The following is a 14905-nucleotide window of genomic DNA, read 5'->3' as shown; positions in this document are numbered from 1 at the left end:
TGGGATAGCTCCTCTAAGCCCTCCTGTGCCGGCGCAGCCACCGCTCCTCAGGTTCTGCTCCTGGCCTCTGGCGTGGGTGGCTCCTCCCAGCTGCAGCCCCAGGCCTCAGGCTCTGGGTGGCTCCTCAGGGTCACTGCCCCTGGCATTGGGCGCATGGTGGCTTCTCCCGGCCGCTCCTGACCTCGGTCGTGGGTTGTCTCCTCCCGGCGGCCCCTGACCTTGGACGCGGGGTAGCTCCTCTCGGCTGTTCCTGCGCCGTTGCAGCCTGGCGCTCTAGGCTGGTGCCCCTGACCTCGGACGTGGGGTATCTCCTTTCGGCCGCGCTTGGTGCGCCGGCCCGCTGCTGCTGCCGCCTGTGCTTTTTATTAGATTGCTTGTTTTTCAGGTATTGAGCCAGATAAGCTGCTCACATATTTTGAAGATTACTCCTTTATCAGTTGTTTCAGCTGCTATTATTTTATCCCTTTCTGATGGTTGTCTTTTCACCTTGTTTATAGTTTCCTTTGCAGTGCAAAAGCTTTTAAGTTTAATTACGTTTCATTTGTTTATTTTTATTTCCTTACTCTTGGAGGTTGGTCATAGAGAATCTTGCTGTGATTTATGTCAAAGTGTGCTTTGTCTATGTTTTCCTCTAAGAGTTTTACAGTTTCTGGTCTTACATTTAGGTCTTTAATTCATTTTGTGTTTATTTTTGTGTATGGTATTAGGAAGTGTTCTAATTTCATTCTTTTACATGCAGCTGTCTGCTTTTCCCAGCACCATTTATTGAAGTGATTATCTTTTCTCTGTTGTGTATTCTTTCCTTCTTGGTCAAAGATAAGGTGCCCATAGGTGTGTGGGTTTATCTCTGGGCTTTCTATCTATTTCCATTGGTCTATGTTTCTGTTTTTGTGCCAGTACCATACTCTCTTGATGACTGTAGCTTTGTAGTATAGTCTGAATTCAAGCAGGTTGATTCTTCCATCTCCATTCTTCTTTCTCAAGATTGCTTTGGCTATTCAGGGTTTTTTGTGTTTCCATACAAACTGTGATTTTTTTTTTCTAGTTCTTTGAAAAAGACCATTGGTAGTTTGATAGGAATTGCATTGACTCTGTTGCTTTGGGTACAGTTGTTGTTTTTACAATACTTATTCTTCCAATCCAGGATCATGCTATATCTCTCCATCTGTTTGCATCTTCTTTGATTTCTTTTCCAATATTTTGCTATTATAGATGATATTGCAATAAATACTATAAATCCTTAGCATCGCTTATTTTTAAATTCCACAAATTCTAGGAAACTTCCTTCTGCATAAATCCTTGGCTTTTTTAAAGAGGTAAGAGTAATTACTGATTCTTTTCATGAATATTTTGGATTATTATATTTGCATATATATTTTAAGGTATCTTGCATTTTTTGTCTTTCCTACATACCACAAGTGTCTTGAGTTCATAAATAACATCTGGTTATGTTATTTGTTTTATTTATATTGTATGTATTAGGTGTGAGATGGTGTGACTTGTGCATTCTGATATTTCTTATCTATAAGCTTTTTCTACTATTCATACTTATGAATCAATATGTCTGTTGGTGTACAGGTTCCTTTGCTTGTTAATTAAGAGAATATGAATTGCCTGCTATATGTGGGTCTGTGTATGATTTAAAACTAGAAAAAGCCCTCCATGGAGCTTATGCTTTACCTGTGATTAGCCTTGTGACTTGAAGTAAGCCAACTTAACTTTTTGAATCTCAGTGTTTTTATCTGAAAAATGGGAACTATAATCCTATTTTGATTGGTTAGTGGTATTCCTTAAAGACTCCATTGCAACAATGAATGTGAAATAACTTGCTAAAATATTGAGCTATAAAATATATAGAATAGTTATTGTTATTTTACTACTATAAGTTCTCAAATGTTTTGCAATTATCTTCCCCAACAGACTTAGCTGTTTGAGAAACATCAGTACGGTTATTGCTTGTTTTATATTTCCTCAAAGCAGCTGGTATAGACATTGAATTTATAATACTGAGTCACTGTATTTTATACCAGGGGCCTCAAACTCTAATTCCTACAGGGGCTACATGAAGGACATAAAGTGGATCATGGTAGGAAGTGCTGAGAAATATGGCCAAGCTGGAGAGTGAATTCTAGATGTAAAGGTGTTCAAATTCGACTTTAAAAACAGTACTGTGTGAAGTATGCAGTTGAAAGCCACATTTAGCAGTCTTCATGTCTGTTTGTGAGCTGTGGTTTATATAAATGTTACATTAGGGAGAAAAAGCATATTTCTTTCCTCATTCATGTCCTGGATGACCATAAAGATGTGGGATATTGACAAACACAGCCAAATCATTATAATAATCATTAGTAAGCCTGAAAATAACAGTAAAAATATTTGTGATATATACATGTGAGATTTTAGTGAAAGATATAGTAAGCTACAGGCTTACAGTTTTATGCTATGGTAGAGATGCTTTCTGTTACTTTCTGTACTACATTATATATTCCCTGTGCCTGAGGACTCATGGGCCAGATATTACTGTACTTCTTCTCATGACATATTTTGCTTTTAACTTGTAGATACTATGTATCACACCATTGATTATATTTCTTTTTTTGCATGTTTCCTGGAATGTTCAGAGCCAAATTTGTCACTGAGTTCTAGAAAAGCATACCAGATCTCCTGTCAAATATTGGATTCTAATTTTGTTTTTAGCTTTATCAACTCCTTCTTTGCCCTTTCTCCTGACTTATTCTTCCTTATTCTATTTTACTAAAGTGAAAATGTTAGTCACTCAGTCATGTCTGACTCCTTGCCTCCTCATTAACTGTAGCCCATCAGGCTTCTCTGTTCATGTAGTTCTCCAGGCAAGAAAACTGCAGTGACTTGCCATGCTTTTCTCCTGGGTATCTTCTTGACCCAGGGATTGAACCCAAATCTCCCACATTGCAGGCAGATTCCTTATCATCTGAGCCAAAATTTTGCTAAGGTGAGATGTAAATGACGGAAATCCCAAAGTACATTTGGAGATAAGAGACTAATAGCTCCCATGTTGTTATTTACAAAGAAATCATGCATACAGCTGGTGGAACATTACTTTTTATAAACAGACTCTTAACAACGAAAAATTGTGTTTTTCTTTGTTGTTTGTTAAAAATTGTGTGTTACTTTGCTATCTGTTTGCTGCTGCTGCTACTAAGTTGCTTCAGTCGTGTCCAACTCTGTGTGACCCCATAGACGGCAGCCCACCAGTCTCCCCCGTCCCTGGGATTCTCCGGGCAAGAACATTGGAGTGGGTTGCCATTTCCTTCTCCAATGCTTATCTGTTTAGGGTTTCTCAATTTTCTCTATATTTTTGAAAGAAAAAAAATAGTTCTTTTACAGGATTGGGATGGTCCTTATTGCTATACCTCATCTATTTCTTGTTCTTTGCCTTCAGAGACATGTTAGGATTGTATGTCTTGGTCTCTTTTTGTAAAGCATCATATGTTTAGCTCTAGTCAGTAATTTGTGAATAGAAGTGACTGAAGCATGTCATCTCTGGTCCAGAGCATTGAGTTGAATTCATGAGACCCTTGAGCACATCTTTTTTCTTAAGCATGTTGACCGGCCATGTTTGAGGTGATGGCTGATCTATCTGCCAGGGTCCCTTGAGTGGTGAGCACTATTCAGTTGGATTTAGTCACTGAGAGTTTGGAGTGATTTAGGACCAAAACATGACCTAGAAACTATCTTGAAAGATTCAAAGACAATCCATAACAAAATGAAGAGGACCATGGATTGCTTATCAATTATGCTTACTCTTTGCTGGGTAATGAAAATATAAGCAAGGATCCAAGAGTAGGTCACATAAGAACAGATTTCTGAATTTGCCATGGAATTCAAAAATCAAATCATTCAGGATAAGAAATATTATCTTTCACAAAGAAAAATCTCTATTTTCATCTGAACATTTTCACTGCCTAGCTTTGCTTATATTAAAATCAAAAACAAAAACCACTCCCTGTGACAACTTGAGTATCTGGCTAATACGTTTATACACTTTTCATCAGTCCTGTGTTTGTGATGCTTTCTACAACTAGAGATGAATGAGAGTCTAGAAGGAAATAATGAATGGATTTAGCTCTCATTTGCCTTGACTCTACAGGCAATTTTTACATTTTCAGAGACTCAGGGTGTTATCTGGAGAAATTACTCAGGAATAAAGACATCCCACCAGGCAAAAGAGGATTTTATGTTTTTGAGACACCTCATTCTTCAATTTTCAGTTTGCAAGTGGAATTGGGGGTGGCAAAGGGAGTTAAAATGTATAGGGGATACTGTTACTAAGATTAGCAAGCACACCCCCCCCCCCCCCCCCCCCCCCCCCGCCTAAGCTCAGCAGTGAGTGAGCTCTTAAAGAAGCCAGATTGCCCATGTGTCTTTATTGTTGTTGCTAGGAAAATATTTTGGAGAAAAGCACCAAAGAGGGGGTGTATCTTCCTCAAAAAGAATGGCTTTCGTCAGGTACCTCTGTTTTTTTCTGAGGCACATCCCTGGAGTGCTGTTTTCAAAAATGTAATATTGGAAACAGGATTCTCTTTGGATTTTAGGAAAAAAAGTGCTTGTATATATTACAAATGATGATATGAACAAATAAACTGAGATCAGGGATAGAGAATGTGTGGATGGAGACACGAGAGAGCTAGGACTCCAGAACCAAAACGTGCTCATACCTCATTAATAATCTTTAGACACTGTGACTTTTTTCCCCCCAGTCTCATTGAGCAATAATTGACATATTATTGACATGTCATAAAGAGTATGACAGGCTGTCACCCTGTTTGTTTAACCTATATGCTGAGCACATATCATGAGAAGTGCTGGGCTAGATGAGTTACAAGCTGGAATCAAGATAGGAAGAAGAAATATCAACAAACTCAGATATATGGATGATACCACTCTAATGGCAGAAAGTGAAGAGGAACTAAAGAGCCTCTTGATGAGGGTGGAGGAAAGTAAAAGAACTGGCTTAAGACTAAATATGGAAAAAACCAAGAGCATAGCATCTGGCCTCATTACTGCATGGCAAATAGAAAAGGAAATGGTGGAAATAGTGACAGATTTCCTCTTTTGGGCTCCAAAATCACTGTGGATATGACTGCAGCCATGAAAACAGAAGACGATTGCTTCATGGCAGGAAAGCGATGACAGCCTTGGCAGTGTTGAAAAGCAGAGGCATTAGTCTGCCCACAAAGGTCTGTATAGTCAAGGGTATGGTCTTCCCAGTGGTCACACATGGTTGTGAGAGCTGGACCATAAAGAAAGCAGAAAGCCAAAGAATTGATGCCTTCAAACTGTGGTGCTGGAGTAGACTCCCAAAGGTGCCTTGGACAGCAAGGAGATCAAACCAGTCAATCTGAAGGGAGATCAACCCTGAATATTCACCAGAATGACTGATGTTGAAGCTGAAGCTCCAGTATTTTGGTCATTTGATGTGCACAGATGACTCAGTGGTAATGAACATGAACTTGGGAAGACTCCAGAAGATGGTGAGGGACAGGAAGGCCTGTGTGCTGCAGTCCATGGCGTCGCAAACAGTCAGACATGACTGCGCAACTGAACAACAACAACAACAATTGACATATATTATTGCATAAGTTTAAGGTACACAGCATGACAGCTTGCTTTACATATACTGTGAAATGATTGCCACAATACATTTAGTTAACATCCATCATTTCATATAGATACACTAAAAGAAAGAAAACTTCTTATCATGAGAGAACTCTTAGGATCTCCTCTATTAACAACCTAAAAATATGGAAGACCATATGCACTTCTGTGTCATATTTGTGCAGGGGCCGTGCTAATCTTTTCTGCAATTTTCATGTACATATTACCAAAGGAAGCACCACCCTGACATGTTGACAGGGTCTTTATTGTGGACTAAAAGAGAAGCAAGGTAGGTGATCCAATGGAATAGATATCTATATATATCTTTACTCTTTAGAAACTACATCTTCCTATATACTAAGAAGTCTTCATTCCTAATGTTGAAATTGATATCTGTATTTCTACATTTCATGCAAAATCCGGAACTTTCTCTATCATGGTTTGCAAAAGAAATTAATTCATCTTCTCCATTTTTTGACACTAAATGATGTTCACTCATGATCTCTCCCTCAGTATCCAGGGGCGGCTTTTCAACACATCAAACCAGGAGAAGCTCAATATCCCACCATGATTTACAGAGGCCTGACTATCTGTCCTTGCCTTCATCCCAGCTTCATCTGGTACCTTAGTCTCTCTTGTCCACAATTCTTTGGCCACTCTAATCTACTTTACTCCTTGGAGCACTTCTCACCAGCAATTTCTCACCTTCAGTTCAGTTCAGTTCAGTTCAGTTGCTCAGTCATTTCTCACCTTAGGTCATTTGTAGAAGCTTTGCTTTATTCTTGGAGTGCTTTTAATCACTTTGCATGCTTAATTCAGATTCATTTTTAGGTAATACTCATTTTTCTTTATCACAGTATCAGTACTTGAATTGCTATGTGTCTACTGTCTATTACTCCCACTAGAATGAATGCTTCATGCAGGCAGAGGTTTAATTATTGCTAGTTGCCCTATCCTTAATGCTTCATACAATTCCTTGGCTCAATACTAAATATCATTTGAACAAATCACTACATGAATAGATGTATAACTGTGCCATTTCAGTACTAAAATATTCAAAATTGTCTATTCTTAGACTACAATATAGTTGACTTTTTCTAAATTTCTTTTTTCATTTTTGGCCAGATAAACACTTAGAAATAAAGTAATATTTTCTTCACTTTTTTATTCTACAGAAAAATGATAAAACAATTTTATATTCAGATTGACAGCAAAAATTAATAGGAATTTTAATAAAAGTATATTGTTAACAACCTCCAACTTTTGAAATGTAAAGCATGCTGGGCTACATGGTATTTCATTGTGATCCATAGGAGTTTAACAGTATTAAACTACCTGCAGGCATAATCCCTATTATTCTGTGAATGTAATAGAAGCATACTGAGAATTACAAGTTAAAGTTAAATCTTCTACAGAGCTCAGACAAAACCTATTCTCTAGTTCAGGAAAATTAGAATTAAATTTTTATCCTGACATATGCATCAGATGTGAGCAAAATTATATTAGCTATTTAAAAAATAATGGGGTTATATATAATGGGATAAATAACATTTTAATTATATAAATGAATGTTGAGAGGTTATAATGTTCCATTTGATAACCATAGAGAATAGTGAGAACTTTACGTAGAAATTCAACTGCTAACAGATTTAAAGCTCGTTCTTATAAATTTGCAGGTTCTAATGGCATAGATTTTAAGTCTGTATTTCACTAGATATCACACCATCCAGTTTTAACATTCCCTATATTTCTTTTAATAGACTTTTAAAATATGTGTGAATACATGTTATAGACATCATCTAAATATAACCTTTAACTGTCAATCCTAAGCAAATTGTTGCATAAGATAACATCTTTTAAAAACTCAGTTTACCTTGTTGCAAACCTATTTGCACATCAAAACACCATGGTATATTGGCTTAAAAAAGTCAGTAAATTATTTATTTTTATAAAAATATAAGCATTATTTATTATTTTAATCATTAATAAATGCATCTGGAGGGGTTTCAAATGATAGCATAAATAAGTGATATATTAACTAAAAGTAAATATATTAATCAGGCTATATGTATGTGTACATATATGTGAAAATTCTTAATATCTTCAGATATATCAGTCAGTCAGTCAGTCAGTTCAGTCGCTCAGTTGTGTCTGACTATTTGTGACCCCATGAATCGCAGCACGCCAGGCTTCCCTGTCCATCACCAACTCCCGGAGTTTACTCAGACTCACGTCCATTGAGTCAGTGATGCCATCCAGCCATCTCATCCTCTGTCGTCCCTTCTCCTTCTGCCCTCAATCCCTCCCAGCTACAGAGTCTTTTCCAATGAGTCAACTCTTCGCATGAGGTGGCCAAAGTACTGGAGTTTCAGCTTCAGCATAAGTCCTTCGAATGAATATTCAGGACTAATTTCCTTTAGGATGGACTGGTTGGATCTCCTTGCAGTCCAAGGGACTCTCAAGAGTCTTCTCCAACACCACAGTTCAAAAGCATCAATTCTTCGGTGCTCAGCTTTCTTCACAGTCCAACTCTCACATCCATACGTGACAACTGGAAAAACCATAGCCTTGACTAGATGGACCTTAGTCTGCAAAGAAATGTCTCTGCTTTTGAATATGTTATCTAGGTTGGTCATAACTTTTCTTCCAAGAAGTTATGATTTTGCCATATATGCAATTTAATTTTTTCCCTAATTTTTAAAACATTTTTACCGAATGAAAAATTCTTTAAATTACATAATGGTTTACCATTTTCAAAAATTTTACACATAATTTCATGTAGTCTTAAAATAACCCTTCTTTTAAATCACCTACCATATATGTCCTTCTCCCCTTCCCTCCACCTGCTGGTAACCATTAGAGTGTTCTGACAGTCTACTTCCTTCTTGCTTTATTCACCAATTTGTTGTTTTTCTTAGGTCCCATGTACAAAATAATTCAGGCAGAAAAAGATTAATATTATAGTTCAGTTCAGTCTCTCAGTTGTGTCCGAATCTTTGTGACCCCATGAATTGCAGCACATTAGGCTTTCCTGTCCATCACCATCTCCTGGAGTTCACTCAGATTCACGTCCATCGAGTCGGTGATGCCATCCAGCCATATCATCCTCTGTCGTCCCCTTCTCCTCCTGCCCCCAAACCATCCCAGCATCAGTCTTTTCCAACGAGTCATCTCTTCGCATGATGTAGCCAAAATACTGGAGTTTCAGCTTCATCATCATTCCTTCCAAAGAACACCCAGGACTGATCTCCTTTAGAATCGACTAGTTGGAACTCCTTGCAGTCCAAGGGACTCTCAAGAGTCTTCTCCAACACCACAGTTCAAAAGCATCAATTCTTCAGCACTCAACTTTCTTCACAGTCCAACTCTCACATCCATACATGACTACTGGAAAAACCATAGCCTTGACTAGATGGACCTTTGTTGGCAAAGTAATGTATCTGGTTTTCAATATGCTATCTAGGTTGGTCATAACTTTTCTTCCAAGGAGTAAGCGTCTTTGAATTTCATGGCTGCAATCACCATCTGTAGTGATTTTGGAGCCCCAAAATAAAAAAATCTGACACTGTTTCCCCATCTATTTCCCATGAAGTGATGGGACCTGATGCCATGATCTTCGTTTTCTGAATGTTGAGCTTTAAGTCAACTTTTTCACTCTTTTCTTTCACTTTCATCAAGAGGCTCTTTAGTTCCTCTTCACTTTCTGTCATAAGGGTGGTGTCATCTGCATATCTGAGGTTATTGATATTTTTCCCAGCAATCTTGATTCCAGCTTGTGCTTCTTCCAGCCCAGGATTTCTCATGATGTACTCTTCATAGACGTTAAATAAGCAGGGTGACAATATACAGCCTTGACGTACTCCTTTTCCTATTTGGAACCAGTCTGTTGTTCCATGTCCAGTTTTAACTGTTGCTTCCTGACCTGCGTACAGGTTTCTCAAGAGGCAGGTCAGGTGGTCTTGAATTCCCATCTCTTGCAAAATTTTCCACAGTTTATTGTGATCCACACAGTCAAAGGCTTTGGCATAGTCAATAAAGCAGAAATAGATCTTTTTTCTGGAACTCTCTTGCTTTTTCCATGATCCAGCGGATGTTGGCAACTTGATCTCTGGTTCCTCTGCCTTTTCTAAAACCAGGATATCACTTATATACAACTTTAAATTATGCCATTTTCTTATAGTATAATATTAATGTTATATTCCCACATAACTGAACTTTTCATCCTGTATTTGCTTCATTATTTATATCACCATTGTTTTTTTAAGATTTATGAAGACATTTAGGGTGAGTCAAGACTTTTATTTCTTAACTATGATCCTACAGTGAGTATCCTTGAGGCTTTCTAATGATTTATCTAGAACCGTTGTTTACTGAGCTTTAGTGTTATAATCCAGAGAAGGCAATTGCAACCCACTCTGGTGTTCTTGCCTGGAGAATCCCAGGGAGGGCAGAACCTGGTGGGCTGCTGTCTATGGAGTCGCACAGAGTTGGACCCGACTGAAGCGACTTAGCAGCAGTGTTAGAATCACCTGTTGACTTGGTAAGCCATGGATTGTTTATTCCCACCCTCAAAACTTCTGATTGAGTAGGTTTGAGGTAGCTGCTGCTGCTGCTGCTAAGTTGCTTCTGTAGTGTCCAACTCTGTGCAACCCCATAGATGGCAGCCCACCAGGCTCCCCCATCCCTGGGATTCTCCAGGCAAGAACACTGGAGTGGGTTGCCATTTCCTTCTCCAATGCATGAAAGTGAAAAGTGAAAGGGAAGTTGCTCAGTCGTGTCTGACTTTTACTGACCCCATGGACTGCAGCCTCCTCCATCCATGGGATTTTCCAGGCAAGAGTACTGGAGTGGGTTGCCATTGCCTTCTTGGACTTAAAAGATAGCAACTTTCAATAAATGCCATTGCCTTCTCCGGTTTGAGGTAGAGCTCTGAGGATTTGCTTGTGCTGATGCTGCTGGTCTGAGGACCACAGTTTGAGAACCGCTGAATAGTATATTAGAAGTAACATAATAAGGTTAATGAGTATGCATATTTTTAAGGTCTTGGCACACGTTGCCAAACGGTTTTCCAGAGAGATGGTATCAACTTGTATTCCTACCAGTAATCCTCTTCATCATGGAGTATTTTAATTTAAAATCTCTTGTCCTTTGGAGACATGAAAAATATTATCTCTATTGAAGAATTTTGTGTAATAATAAAATATTGGAAACACTGCCATTAAGGAAAATGGATAAGTAAGCAAGGGTATAGCCACACAAGGCTACATTTAGCAGTTTAAGTGAATGAATTAAATCTATGTGTTTTAACCTGGAAAAATAGCCAACCATAAATTTGGCTAAAAAATGTTTAAAACATGGGCTTTCCTAGTGACTCAGTAGTAAAGAATCTGATTGCCAGTGCAGGAAATGTGAGTTCTATCCCTGGGTCAGAAAGATTCGCTGGAGAAGGAAATGGCAACTCACTCCAGTATTCTTGGCTGGGAAATCAATGAACAGAGAAGCCTAGTGGGCTACAGTCCATGGGGTCACAAGTCAGACACCACTTACTGACTAAATAATGGCAACAACATGCTAAAATATTTCAGTCATTTTTCAAGAATATTAAATGCTATCTCAAAACGTGATTTTTTTAAAGTTATTTTTGGTTTAAAACAGGAAGTATACAGAAAAATGACCAAAATTTTTTCATTTATCTCTTAAAGCTTAAATGATACAATCTTTTATCATATGAATTGGTTTGAAACTATGGAATTCACTGTAAAAATGCTTCAAAGGGAATAAGTGTGACTCTTTCATGTCACCTCCAAATGACTTCCTAACCTTCATAGATTTTTAAAAATGATGTAATAGTCAAGGCTATGGTTTTTCCAGTAGTCATGTATGGATGTGAGAGTTGGACTGTGAAGAAGGCTGAGCACCGAAGAACTGATGCGTTTGAACTGTGGTGTTAGAGAAGACTCTTGAGAGTCCCTTGGACTGCAAGGAGATCCAACCAGTACATTTTAAAGGAGATCAGCCCTGGGTGTTTTTTGGAAGGAATGATGCTAAAGCTGAAACTCCAGTACTTTGGCCACCTCATGAGAAAAACTGACTCATAGGAAAAGACTATGTAGCTGCAAGGGATTGGGGGCAGGAGGAAAGGGGGACGACAGAGGATGAGATGGCTGGATGGCATCACCGACTCGATGGACGTGAGTCTGAGTGAACTCCGGGAGTTGGTGATGGACAGGGAGGCCTGGCGTGCTGCGATTCATGGGGTCACAAAGAGTCAGACACGACTGAGTGAGTGAACTGAACTGAACTGAACTGAATGTAAATTAAGATATTTCAATCACCCAGGTTATATAAAATGAAGCTGTTTATAACATAGACAAATCAACTGTAATTATTCTTTAAAAATTCACAACATATTTAAGGAAGAAAAGAATAAAGATAAATGAAATTAGATTATGGATTTATACAAGAGTGTGATCAAGTTTGTTTATTTCATTATTAATAAGAAAGTGGTATATGATACTTTAACAACATTATGCTGTTGTAAAATAATATTCCGGAGGATCTGCATTTGGCTTTGACTTTGCATGCATCTTAGACTCTTGATATGTTTCATTTATTTCTTAATTATTTAATTAATTAAAATAATATAATTTTAATTTTTAAATTAAATAATTAAAAATAATTTAACATATTTAAAAAAATAATTTTAAATTAAATAATTTAAATAATTATTATTAAAATAAAAAACACTTTACTTTAAAATATGTATATATTCATAGGAATGTGCAAAGAAATTTACAGGGAAATCCAAGGCATGCTTTACCCAGCCTTTCCAAATGTTAATATTTTGCACAACTGTAGTAGTATAATATCAAACCCAGGAAGTTCAATCCATTGAGATTATTCAGATTTTGCCAGTTATACCTGCAGTCTTGTGTGTGTATGTGTATGTATGTATGTTTGAATAGCTCTGGCAATTTCGTCATATGTAGCTTCATATAACCACAACTACAATATTTAACCATCACTGCAAGTTTTCCTCATGCTACCCTCGTCAAAAGGATGAGCTCGACTTATCCTTTCCTCCCATTTCTTTAATCTGCATTAATTACTACTAAGTTCTCCATATTTACATTTGTGTTATTTTATGAATGTTATATAAATGAAATCTACATTATACATATTTAAGACGCTGGTTTCTTTTACTTCACATAATTTCCTTGAAATACGTCCAAGTTGTTGTATTTATCAATAGTTTATTCCTTTTTATTGTCAACTGGTAATCCATGGTATTATGGATACCACTCAATATGCCAACAAATTTGGAAAACTCAGCAGTGGCCACAGGACAGGAAAAGGTCAGTTTTCATTTCAATCCCAAAGAAAGGCAATGCCAAAGAATGCTCAAACTACCACACAACTGCACTCATCTCACATGCTAGTAAAGTAATGCTCAAAATTCTCCAAGCCAGGCTTCAGCAGTACATGAACCATGAACTTCTAGATGTTCAAGCTGGTTTTAGAAAATGCAGAGGAACCAGAGATCAAATTGCCAACATCTGCTGGATCATCAAAAAAGCAAGAGAGTTCCAGAAAAACATCTATTTCTGCTTTAATAACTATGTCAAAGCCTTTGACTGTGTGGGTCACAATAAACTGTGGAAAATTCTGAAAGAGATGGGAATCCCAGACCACTTGACCTACCACTTGAGAAACCTGTATGCAGGTCAGGAAGCAACAGTTAGAACTGGACATGGAAAAACAGACTGGTTCCAAATAGGAAAAGGAGTACGTCAAGGCTGTATACTGTCACCCTGCTCTTTTAACTTCTATGCAGAGTACATCATGAGAAACCCTGGGCTGGAAGAAGCACAAGCTGGAATCAAGATTGCCGGGAGAAATATCAATAACCTCAGATATGCAGATGACACCACCCTTATGGCAGAAAGTGAAGAGGAACTAAAGAGCCTCTTGATGAAAGTGAAAGAGGAGAGTGAAAAAGTTGGCTTAAAGCTCAACATTCAGAATACGAAGATCATGGCATCAGGTCCCATCACTTCATGGGAAATAGAAATAGATGGGGAAACAGTGTCAGACTTTATTTTGGGGGGCTCCAAAATCACTGCAGATGGTGATTGCAGTCATGAAATTAAAGGACACTTACTCCTTGCAGGAAATTTAGGACCAACTTAGATAGCATATTGAAAAGCAGATACATTACTTTGCCAACAAAGGTCCATCTAGTTAAGGCTATGGTTTTTCCAGTAGTCATATATGGATGTGAGAGTTAGAAAGGTGAGTGCCGAAGAATTGATGCTTTTGAACTGTGGTGTTGGAGAAGACTCTTGAGAGTCCCTTGGACTGCAGGGAGATCGACACAGCCCATTCTAAAGGAGATCAGCCCTGGGTGTTCTTTGGAAGGAATGATGCTAAAGCTGAAACTCCAGTATTTTGGCCACCTCATGTGAAGAGTTGACTTATTGGTAAAGACTCTGATGCTGGGACGGATTGGGGGCAGGAGGAGAAGGGGACGACAGAGGATGATATGGCTTGATGGCATCACCGACTCAATGGACATGAGTCTGAGTGAACTCCGGGAGTTGGTGATGGACAGGGAGGCCTGGCATGCTGCAATTCATTGGGTCGCAGAGTGGACACCACTGAGTGACTGAACTGAACCGAATCCATGGTATGGATTTGCTACAATTTATTTAACCATTAATAATTGAAGGACATTTGGGTATTTTCCAGATTTTAGCTATTATTATTTAAGCTTTAATGAACATTGTTTACAAGTTTCTCCATGAACATGTTTTCATTTCTTTGGAATACATGTCCAGGAATGTAATTAATTGGTGAGATGATAAGTTACATTTTAATTTCAGAAGGAAATGCAAAGCTATTTTCCAAACTGACTGTATCATTAGAAAATCATGCCAGCAATGTATATGTGATCTGGTTTCTCCAAACTCTAGTGACTATATGATTTTATCACAGTATCTGGTTTTTTATTTTAGCCATTTTCATAGGTATAAAGAGACATCTCATTGTAGTTTTAATTTGTATTGTGCTAATAACTTATAATGCCGAAATCTTTTCAAGTGCTTATTTATACATCATCCATGTATCCTTATTATAAAATATCTTGCATGTTTTTTATAGTTCTAATTGGGTAGTTTATTTTTGAATGTGGAATTTTGAGAGTTCTTTATATATTTTAGATACTAGTTCTTATTGGATATGTGATTTGTAAATATTTTCTCCCAGTTTG

At 37.8% G+C, this 14905-nt stretch overlaps 1 pseudogene; it reads right to left on the bottom strand.

The window, feature by feature from the left end:
- Window positions 1-5777: 5777 nt before the first annotated feature.
- On the bottom strand, window positions 5778-5874 carry LOC138077279 (U6 spliceosomal RNA; annotated as a pseudogene).
- Between the last annotated feature and the right edge of the window lie 9031 nt (window positions 5875-14905).

The sequence above is a fragment of the Capricornis sumatraensis genome, chromosome 3, assembly GCF_032405125.1.
Source record: "Capricornis sumatraensis isolate serow.1 chromosome 3, serow.2, whole genome shotgun sequence".
Classification (NCBI taxonomy): domain Eukaryota; kingdom Metazoa; phylum Chordata; class Mammalia; order Artiodactyla; family Bovidae; genus Capricornis; species Capricornis sumatraensis.
This window is presented reverse-complemented; position numbering and strand designations above follow the sequence as displayed.